Source organism: Pinus tabuliformis, chromosome 7 (assembly GCF_031772625.1).
Source record: "Pinus tabuliformis cultivar Carrire ecotype Pingquan chromosome 7, CPIR1, whole genome shotgun sequence".
Classification (NCBI taxonomy): Eukaryota; Viridiplantae; Streptophyta; class Pinopsida; order Pinales; family Pinaceae; genus Pinus; species Pinus tabuliformis.
This window is the reverse complement of record NC_142293.1, coordinates 1,108,204,555-1,108,216,686: the sequence shown is the minus strand read 5'-3', so window position 1 is coordinate 1,108,216,686 and position 12,132 is coordinate 1,108,204,555.

Below are 12,132 nucleotides of genomic sequence, written 5' to 3'. Positions count from 1 at the left end.
AAAATTGATAGTAAAAAGTTTCAAATGCAGATGTAGGTCCATGGCGACCAGCCACTCTCTGGCCCTATGAGAGGAAACAGCCAGCTGCAACAGCACCAGCCCCATGGGACGAATCTAGAGAGACCCTGGCCAAATTGGAAAACCATCTAGACCGTTTGACAACAGACATTCCAGAGACTAACACATATGACATTCCTCTTAGGCTATAGCGCTATGTGATTGGGGTCCGAGGACCTTTCAAGAGGTTCCTTCCTTTGTAGGGTGGCCCGTACAGTGGTTTCTTATCGTGATCATCACCATTGATAGCATGAGCGCTTGTTGTAGACTCATATGACATTTTTGCTTTTTGTACTATCATTTTTGCCGATCATAAGGTGTTTTTCAACCTATGATCGAAGATGATGTATAAATGACACACTTCTATGCTATGCTATATCACTATTACTGGCTATCTTGTAAAACATGTTATGGAATGTTTTTAAATTTACTGTTTGATTATCACAAATGTCTACTTAACATTCGAGAAGCAATTGCATCTGCCAATGTATTTAAATATCTTGGAATATGCTGATATTCAATATAGTCAAATTCACGTTCCAAGAGACGAACTCTCAAAAATAATCTCAATAACACTGGATTTCTAATGGCATAAACTCTATTAAGTTGCAATACAACGAGTTCAGAATCTAACCTCACAATCAAACTCTGAATCCCAAATGAGATGGATTCAGATAATAACTCAATCACTGCACTATACTCTGCAATGTTGTTCGTTGTTTAACCGAGGCTTACCCCATGCATAGATACCAACTCATCAGAGGGTGAATAGATAACCCAAGCTGCGGAAGAAATGTTCCGTGTATTATGACAAGCACCATCAGCAAAACCAATGTATGTTTGGAGAGACGTTGACATCTGCAATATCAAGAGTAAAATCAAGATAAGCAGGAATAATGACCAAAAAACACTCTCTAAACTAAGCACACTTTTCTAATCTAAAACACACTAGCTAGAAAGAAAACTAACCTAACTAAAATCTCCACACCCAGATTTAAGCATAATATCTCTTCAGGTAAAGACCATTTCTGGGTTTACCTAAAGAGACTCCTTCAAAGTATACCAATTCATAGGCCCCTTTTGCCAGCTTTCACTTAACAACATAAGGACCATGCCACATGAGTATGAATTTTCCACTGCCCAACTTATCATTTGCCTAATCGTACAGTGAGACTAGGTCTCCTTCCGAAAAATTACGAGGTGTGACATTTCGATCGTACTGAGCTTTAATACATTTGGCATGAGTTTCGATTGCTAGTGCAGCATCACGTCAATTCTCATCTAGCTGAGCCAAGTACAACAAATGTTTCTCCTCTTCGGAAGTGGCTGGAAGTAATTCTATGGCCATTTGAAATGACGGGATTTCGCATTCAATGGGTAACATAGCTTCCAAACCGTAAACTAGTTGGAAAGGAGTGAAACCAATTGATGTTTTTACTGAGGTTCGATACGCCCAAAGCGCTGAAAATAACATGTTATGCCAATTCGACCTATGAATCCCAATGATTCGGCGGATCATAATGACTAGAAATTTGTTGATGGCTTCAACCAGACCATTAGCCTGTGGGTAATATGGAGTTGAACTATTATGACATAGGCCAAGTTGATCTGTTAGTTCAGTCATCATAATGTTTCGAAAATGACGCCCATGATCAGTGATAATCGCTGGTGGAACACCAAACCTAACAATTATATGATTGAAAATGAAAATCGCAGTAGTTTTTCCATCTGCCGAAAATGTAGGCATCGCCTCGGCCCACTTGGTAAATTAATCTACCACAAGGATGATATACGCATGCCCCCCAGCCGAGTGAGGGTTACATGTAATAAAAATTATAACCCATTTAGCAAAAGGACCGATGACAATTATAGGGTGGAGAGGAGCAGGTGGAGCGCGCATCTTTCGATAAAAAATTTGGGAGTTGTGGCATTTTCGGACCGCGTTAATACAATATTTAAATAAAGATGGCCAGAAATAGCCAGTGCGCAATATCTTTTGGGCTTTGGCAAACCCAAACATATGACCGCCACACGCTCCAGAGTGATAGTCTTTGAGAACCCTTTCAGCTTCCTCATGAGTTAAACAACGTCAGAAAATAGAGTCCGCCCCACGACGATAAAGTGTATCTCCAATAATTTTGAATTGTTGGGATTAGAATCGTATTTTCTGACACTAAGATCTTGAAATTTCAGGCCGAAAGGATTAGGTTTGGAGATAAACGATGATATATCCATACCATGGATCAAGAGTGTTGATTAGAAACAAGGATTCGTCCGCAATGGGCTCTTCCACCACAGTTTTAGTATCAGCACGCGGGAAGTCACACATCAACTCCGCAAAAACTAAATATTTCTTTGACTTAGATGTTTCAAACTCCAAGTCAAATTCCTGTAGGATTACAATCCATTTGGAATACTTTCCCCCTAGCAATTGTTTTTTCAAAATATAGATCATAGGGTTACAATCGGAAATTACAGTAGTTTTGTGTAGTAAAATGTAATGACGAAAACGATGGACAGCTTGAACAGCTGCCAGGGATAATTTCTCCACATGTGAATATTTTAGCTCAGTTGGATTTAAGGTTCGACTAAGGTAGTAAATCACATGTTCACTACCGAATTCATCTTCCTAAGCTAACACCATTCCGATGGTGGAATTAGAGGTGGCGAGATATAAGAAGTAGTCCTGGTTGTAGTTGGGAGGATGCAATAACGGTGCACGGGTCAACGTGTGTTTTAGTGCATCAAAATATTTGTCAGCTATCTCATCCCAAAAGAATGGAGTATTCTGTTTCAACAACCTGGTAAAACCCTTTTTTATCTCGGCGTAGTTAGGAATGAATCGACGTAAAACGTTTGCTTTCCCTTGCAAACTTTGGAGTTGGCGAAGAGTTGAAGGAGGAGGCAATTTGACAATAGCTTCAACCTTTGAGGGATCGACATGAATGCCGGATTTTGAAACAACAAATCCCAGTAACCGACCCATTTCTATACATAAAACACATTTGTGTGGGTTCAACCTAATTCGATAATTCCTACATCTCATAAAGATTGCTTGTAAATGAATTTGATGATCGGCTCTATATAATGAATGAGCAGGTAAGTCATAGAGATAGGGTTGCACAATGTGCTTGATGTCATGAAACGCGTAAGACATGGCTCTTTGAAAAGTTGCACCGACGTTCTTTAGCCCAAAAGGTAATTTACAATAAGAAAACGTCCCCCATGGACAAATGAAAGTCGTTTTGGTTGATCAGCAGGTAGAATGTTGATTTGATTGTAACCAAAAAAACCATCCAAAAAGGAGAATATTTCACTGCCAGCACAATCATCAATTATTTGATCGATATAGGGAGTTGGATAATTGTCTTTTGGACAGGCTCGATTAATATCCCTATAATCAATACATATTCTTATTGTTCCTTGCTTTTTGTTAACAGGAACAATATTCGATACCCAATCCGTTAAGGGAATTGGATAAATGAAACCTGCTTTAACTAATTTTTCAACTTCTGCTTTAATAGTAGCAGCTTTTCGTGGGTGAATCTGACGCAAACATTGCCAGACGGGTTTAGCATCCGGGTAAGTTTTGAATTCATGAACAACAATTGCTGGGTCAATTCCTGGCATTTCTTCATATGACCAGGCAACCATGTCTTGGAATTCTTGAAATAGGGCCTTATATGTTTGAAATTCATTTTCTGTACAAGAGGCACCTATATGAATGTTTTCAACAATTCCAGGCTTAACCGAAATGTCAATCGGAACTGTTCGAGAAATTTTTCCCAAATTTAACTCAGAATCAGGATTTTTCAATGGATTTTGAGGTTCCTTGACATAATTAGTCGTAAAGATACATGAAAAATCATTTTCAAAACGATCAATCTCAGGTAAAAATGAAGATCTATGATGAATATCTTCCCATGGTAAATCATCAACAGACAAGATTTCACGGATCTGCTCATCAGTATGAACAAGTTCAGAAAAAGTTGTTGAATCTGAGTTTGATATTGAAAGTGATTCGTCGTGGACCACATTCATTAAGTCAATTTTGGTTGAAGAAGGGTCGGAAAACGACTGTACGGCCTGATACACAATTTCATAGGGACTCAAAGGCATAACATCACCAAATGAATCCATCTCAGATTCGGAATGTACGATCCAAGGATCATCATAAACAATGGTGTCTGATGAAATCATATGAATGGTTGCAGTAGAAGACGATACATTTGGAGGAGGAAAGGAAAAAGTTCCTAGTAAACCAGAATCTTTAACTAGTCCTACTCCAACATCCTTATAAGGGATAGTTGTTTTGTCGACATGCTGGATACTTTCAAAAGAGGCTGGGTCAAATGAAAAGTAAGTTAGCTGGTCTATAGTTATGATATTTCCATTATGAGGAAACTTTATAAGCCGAAAGACCGATGAAACAACAACAGTCATAGCGTAAGACCAACTACGACCCAAGAGAAGGTTGTAATCTAGAGGGGCATCAACCACCTCCACATCTAGATTAACAGTTTTGCCTTCAACCCCTATAGGTAAATCTTGTAGAATGCCAAAAGGATGGAATCCACAGCCATCAAAAGCCTTTAGAATCGTCAGGGATTGATTAAGTGTAGGAGAACCAAGCGATCTCCAACACTGGATCGACATAATACACGTTGAAGCTCCCTCATCAATTACAATCCTATAGCAAAGTCTGTTTTTGACTAACATTGGAATCTGGAAAGCTGTTTGATGAGGTAAGCGAGGTGTACTATTTTATAAATCGAAAATTATAAGGTTCAAGTCCTGAATATCAACAGCTCCTATAGCTGATAACAACAATTTACGTTGTGCTGGACATGATTGCAGCACCTCCAAAGTCAACATTGCTGAAGGTGAAATAGCTAAATATTTAGCAATGTTATAGTTCTGAGCAACTCTCGCATGTGGCTTGAAAGCTGACTTTGGAAGTATACCCTTGGTAGGCGGTTTGATTACTAAGTCTAAGTTAGGTTTCTTGATCTGTAGCAGATTAGAACCGGGAGTTGAAGTTGATGGGTTCGAATTAGAAGATTATGCTTCCTTACCACCAACAAGACTTTTACTTCCATAATCTATCGATCGTGTCACAATCCTAACATGGGACGTCATCATTATGGGTTCTTCTGAGGCATTTGAGGAAGAACCTATCATCTTACTGTCTTGACTAGGAAAAGGATCCTTCAAGACAGCAGGCGTTTGAGAACCTTTGACGATTTTCGCAACCTCAACACGATGAGGGCAGTCTATTCTAAAATGCTCTTCATCACAAATGAGACAAGGATAACGAGGTTTACGTTTCTCGTCAGTAGATTCCGTTTTATCTGGTTTATCTCTCGAATTTTTATCTGATTTATTTTTCTTCTTCCCCTTCTTTTTATCGCCGGATTTTGATTTGGCTGTAGATGAGTCTACAACATGAATATCGGCAGAAATTTCCACGGAAGAGTCTCCTGTCGAGGAATCTAGTAAAGTTATGATAGGAGAAGAAATCTTGGAAGATTTCTTCTTACTTTTGGTGTTAACTGTACCAATCATACCATCAGCGGCATGAGACCCTGAAGGTGCTGCGGTTATTTGATTTTGTTTAGGAAGGTCAGGGATTTTCTCGTGTAAAGTACCCGACTGCATATAAACGAGGTCAAGGTACTGAGCTTGAGCAATTACTTGCTCTTCAGTAATGAATCCTGCCTTAGCTACATCCTCTGTGATTTTAGGTAATAATGATTTAACAAACCATTTTGCTAAAATTTGATCTGGAATAAAAACATTCACTAAACGCTGTCGACGTCTCCATTCATGAATTTGATCTGAAATATAAGTGGATGTTGAATATTTTAATGAAGTTAATAATTCTGTGCCATTGTCATATCTGACTGGCAACTGAAAATGAGTTAAGAATGAAGTAGCTAACTGACTAAAGTTATAAAAAGTGGCTCGCAGTAACTCAATGTACCACTTGGCTGCAAGACCAATTAGAGTGCGTTGAAAAAGACGTAAATGAATTGAATCATTTGAAATGGAGTTAGATGCACACCAAAGGTGATAAGTCATCACATGGTTCGACGGATCCTCTCCTGATTTACCTTCAAACTTTGGGATGTCACTGGGCAACTTATTCGACATTGGCGGCCAAAACGGAAGATAATTAATCGGATCATTCATAAGGCGCAACAAGTCAGGCAAGTCCAAAGTTGCAATGAACGGTAACTGACAATTAGGGTCTCAAAAATCCTGGGTCATGAGACTAGCCCCAGGAGGAGGATATCCAGGATAACTAGGAATTGGAATTGCATTTGGGATATTATATCCTCCTAAAAATCCAGGATTAACCGAGCCCTACTGGGGTTGTTGAGGTTGCTGATAAGTATATCCATGGTATGGTTGATATTGATAGACTGGGTTCTGCACAGCAGGACCAAATTGGTATTGTCCCTGGTACGGTTGATAAGTAAATTGAGGTTGACTTGTGACAATCGTACTTGGACCAGGTTGTCCTAGAGGCATTTGAACCGAAGTCTGAATTGTGGGTCCAGACTGAGGTAAATATGCTTGAGGAGTTGATGTAGGAACAGTAGAAACTGGAGTTGCCGATACTCCAGAAGTAGGTGGGGTAGATGGAACAGATGTTGCAGCAGTTGCCACAGTTGTTTGAGGCAGAGTTCGAGGCGAACTAGGCCCAGGCTGAGAAACTACAAAAGGTGCAAAAGTTTGAATAGTAGGCTGGATAGGTTGCTGGGTTGAACCAGAAACCAAGGGTTGTCTAGATTGAGATGAAAATTGCACATTCGGTTGCAAGATCTGTTGAGATTGAGATGGATCCCACACTACATTCATTCCAGGGTATGGACCCATAGAAGGTTGAGCATATTCAGGACCATAACCGGGTTGAGGGTAGGGTTGATAATTCAAATGTACATTTACAGTTCCTTGGACAAATGATTGACCTCAAGGTGGTTGGACACCTTGGGTTGGGTACTAACCTTGAGGTTGATAACCTTGAGGCACATACTGATACTGGGGTTGACCTTGAGGTACATATTGATATTGGGGTTGACCTTGAGGTACATACTGAGTTTGGGGTTGACCTTGAGGAATGTACTATCTCGAAGGTATGTACTATCCTTGAGGTTGCCCCCCAGGCGGTAATTGGGTACCTTGAGGTTGCCCCCCGGGCGATAATTGAGGACCTTGAGTTTGCCCCCCAGGCGGTAACTAACTACCTTAAGGTTGCGGATTTGGAATGGTACCTGACCTCATAAGAATATCTTCTACACTCAACAGCTTAGTTCCGTTATTACCAGTTAATAAACCTTGTTCAATAGGTTGAGGAGATGCTCTCCGAAAAGTACCAGTAAGTGACTGATACCTAGAGGGAACAAAAGGACCGCCATGTGAAAATGTTTCTAGAGATTGAGAAAACATGGATGACTGTCTCGACATATTCAAAGGAGGATAATAACCCCTAGGTGTTGGATGAAAAGGAATGCGAGGTGGTGAAAAGCTTAGTCCTGGGTTTTCCGAAAAATTGGTCAATGAAAGATACTAAGCGTCCCTCCTAAGTGGACTGTAAAATATCAATTCACACTCCCTAAGTTCTATAGCTGGCTGATTTTCAAGGATAGATACACCTTCTTCTGGAGTAACAAGTTCTTCAATAGCAATAAGTCCAGAAGGAAGATTTTGGGTAATGACTCTTTCTACCCTGGGTGAACTAGGAACGCTGGAAGTTGGAGAGGCAAATCCTGATGATGGAGTAGCAGCAGGTTCAGTTTTAGGTTCAGAAATTTCAGGTTCCTCGGCTAATTCACTAGTAGAAGAAAAACTACCAGTAACTTCAGAAAATGAAACAGGTTCAATAATATACTCTGGTGCTTGAACTTGATAATCAGGATGTACAACTAAAGAAGATTCTCCTTCTTCGGGTGACCCATATCTACTGTCACTAGGAGTTACAAAGGCTCATAGCCCTTCAAGCTGGCTTGGTGAAAACTCAGGACGTTGGCCCCGAAGTCTACAGGACTGCCTCGGTAATTCAGCCACAATTAGATATTTTAATTACTTCACATGCAAACAAAGAAAAATCTCAATGAAAACCACCTAAAGTCTCTAAAGAACCAAACAATTTTGAATCACACGCCTAAAGAATCTAGGAGGTCAAACCACACACAAACAGTAACTTTCCATACCGAAAACACTAGTTGGTGATGAAATCCAACGTCGTAGAATTCAATACAGAAATGGCGGTTGGAACAATTACTCCGACAACCTACTTAATGAATAGACTAGCACAAGTTTCTCCACTAAACCATCTCGAGTGAAGAGAACCCCCCAGGAAATCCAAGTGAGTCTAGTCGACATCTGCTCCAGGTATAGAGGGATCTTCCCTCCACCGTCATCTTAGGAAAGAATCCTATATATTATGGTCACTATGGTTACCAACGGAAACAAATATACCTGGGGGAATAGTCTGTGATCCGATACACATGCAAAGGTAGAGTAGCAAGCTCAATCCCCTTGAAGGCTCCTTGACATAATCCAAGGTTTACCAAAAAGTGACCCCAGTCTCCTTGACAATGGTTAATCTGAGGTTTATCGTTTTTAATACGTGTATAACTGCTACCATTCCCAATGAGGAAGGATTTATTACCCGACTGGTTCAGATATGAACTCGTGCTTGACTCCTTTAAGAGGAGCTTCCCAGAGCATAGATGTAACAATTGGAATTTATCTCCTACCGCAAGATACAACTACTTGTTTGTTTTACTATCTTGGAGAGTTAATTACTCCCTACTCCAAGATACTAGCCTAAGCTATGTTGGTGATAAAGAGCCATAGAAATAAAAATATTGCTAGATAAATTTACTTTAAGTGTTATTTTTATTGGTTTTTTCTTAAGTCAAAAGGTGTGGAGATGAAACTTTATGGTGTGAAGACTCGACTCCAAAACACTAAAAATGCACCTAAGATGATAAACAATCATTTTTCTTCAACGAATTTTTAGCTAAAGAAAGTTTGAGAATGTAATTGCTTGAAAAAACAAATCTTTCCTTAACAAACAAATGAAAAGAAAACTTTTTTGTCTTTTTCAATAAACTCAAAAACAAGACTACAAATTATGCTCACGAAAATTTCCCTTTCTTTTCAAACACTCAAATACTACAAAAACAAACTTTTTCAAAAGAGATTTTTTTTTTATTTTTTATTTTATAAAACACTCAAAACTATTAAAAAATCTAATCTTGAGATCTATAAATTCTAAAAAAACTAAGTGAAGTAAAAGCTTATAAAATTTCTTTTCAAGGATGTTTTACTTAGTTATCAGCAAATTAAGGACTAACTTGTTCAGAATAACAAATTAATCAAAAACAACCAGCTTTTGTTTTCTTTTTAAAAAATGAAATCCAAAACTTTCAACACAAATTCTTTTGAAGTTTCGCAAAGAGAAAAACGAGATGTATTCCTCACCAAAGGCAGATTTTACAAATCGGTCAGACTCATAAGAAGACCAGCAAAAACGAGGGTGATCTGAGGTTTCTAAGGCTTCTAAGCTCTGATTTACTACAAAGACCAAACAAAAATCAAGCGAGGCACACAAAGCTTCTAGAAATTCACCTAAAACCTAAATGCCAATGGAATTAACCTACGAAAAGTATTAACCTACGAAAAGTTTCTGACAAGACATGTACAGATTTGGGCAGAGGCTAAAACACATAAACAAATCCTAAGCTTAACTGAATGAAAAGATTTTAAGTTTTTCAAAATTTTGACAGGGTTCGCAGGCCCCCAGTACAACTAGGTGCGGTACCGCTCTGTGTGTAAAGCAAAAGTGCGGGGATGCCCATACTGTGTTACAAGCAGAGCATGCGGTCCTCTTCCAAAAGTGTGAAAAACAAAAAACAATTCAAGATCTAATGAAATTACCCAATCCCACACACATCAAGCAAAACCAGAAATAGAGAAACAGTTTCTCAAGTCAAAGCAAAAGCAAAGGCAAAAACCAAAAATTCAAGTCCCCAGTGGAGTTGCCCTTTTGTCGGGCAGATAAAACGTTCTTGCGGACAAGAGTTAACTCCCTAGTATCTCTAATGATATCTAGTGACAAGCAAACCAAACAAATTCTATCTTTCTCTAAATATGTGATTTATAAATAAAGGCTAATAGATGTTTTAGGCCTACCTCGAGTCCAGTGCTAGTTTGTGGAAGCCACGCTCCGTTCATCCAAATGAGCTCCCTTTTAAAGAATCTGCAAACACAAACAGGCACACATATCAAATAACACCTGCATAGCCAATATAATAAACCATATTTATCATGATGATCAAGGAATTCATGAAATAAACCATAGAAGACAATTTATTGAGAAAAATTAATCTGATTGTATTAACTTTAAACAAAGAAGAACTTTACAACCTTGGTGCCTCGATGTTGTGCAATCTCCTCCAAGGGTCCAGCAAGAATCTCCTCTACTTTGACATGTTTCACTCTCTTCCCAAAGAAGCCAAAAGGTATGTAGTCTCTCCTCTCAAGCTCAAGTAGGAAGTCTAAATTCCAACAACATTTACCCTAAAAAATGTTCAACTTTGAACCTCCCTAGTAACCAGCCCAATGCCTCAATTTATAGTGCAGAGGAGGGAAGTTACGATGTCCACCTTCAAAGGGAGAAAGTACTCCTTCAAAGGGATAAGCTCCTCTCATCAAGGGGTTAGCTCATTTAGTTATGGGATGCATGAACCACCTACGAGCGAACCAACCATGTCAAGATTCCTTCTAGAAGCGTTCAGAATTAACCCAAAGTGAGTTTTTAAGAATAAACTTGCAGCTTTTTTACTTTACAGGGGTCCGCACCCACTCCTTTAGAGACAGAGCGGGCAGGTCCGTAGGTAACATGACCAAGGGGTGCGGGATCATAGGTAATGGTAAGTGAAAGTGCGGAACCAGAGTTTTGGAGATTTTCAAAGACTTTCTCTCATTTTTAAGGTTTGACATGAAGAGCTGAGGTTTGAGACTTACAAAGGAGGATAGTATGAGTGGTGATAGAATCACACTAACTGCAGAAAGTCATGGTGAGAATATTTTGTGTAACAATCCCAGAAATATTAATATTATGGAAATCCAGGGTCACCTCGAGGTTGAAGGACTGCAGATAGAGAATCTAGGCATAACTGCGCCACCAAAAACTAGACAGGTCAACATTGGCACAAAGGTGGAGCTAAAATTTGTGAAGATTAGGGATTATTGGGACGATGAGATAGTAGATAAGGTCACCTAGATCCTCCGCGAATATCAAGATTTTTTCCCTATGATGTTTTCTGATCTGAAGGGACTAATAGGAGACTTGGGTGTCATGAAGATCACACTAAAACGAGACACAAAACTTGTGAAACAAATACCATACCGCCTTAATCCGAAGTATAAGGAAAGGGTTCGCACTAAGTTAGATAATATGCTCGCGGTAGGTATTATTGAATCGATGGAAGAATATGATTGGGTAAGCCCAATAGTGTTTCAGGAAAAGAAACAGAAGGAAGAGATAAGGATATGCGTAGATCTCAGGAAATTGAATGACGCTTGTGTGCATGATCCTTTCCCGACCCCATTCACTGACAAGGTCCTGGATAATGTAGGCAGCCAAGAAGCATACTCTTTCACTGATGGGTTCTCTAGGTACCATCAGATCAAAATCGTGCCTGAGGATAGAAGCAAGATGACCTTCATGACTGAATGGGGATGTTTTCAGTACACCATAATGCCTTTTGGGCTGAAGAATGCATTAGCGATCTTTTTGCGCATAGTCATTGCGACATTCAAAGACTTCATTCATAAATTTCTGGAGTTATACTTTGACTATTAGACAGTGTTTGGATTGGCCAAGCGCCATGTGGCAAGTCTGCGCTTGATGCTAAATACATGTAAGAGATACAAGATCGTGCTCAATCTGAAGAAGTGTCTATTTTGTGTCCCTTTTGGGATCTTGTTGGGTCATGTGGTATGCAAACAAGGATTTATGGTTGACCCCAAGAATATCATGGTGATAATCAACTTGGA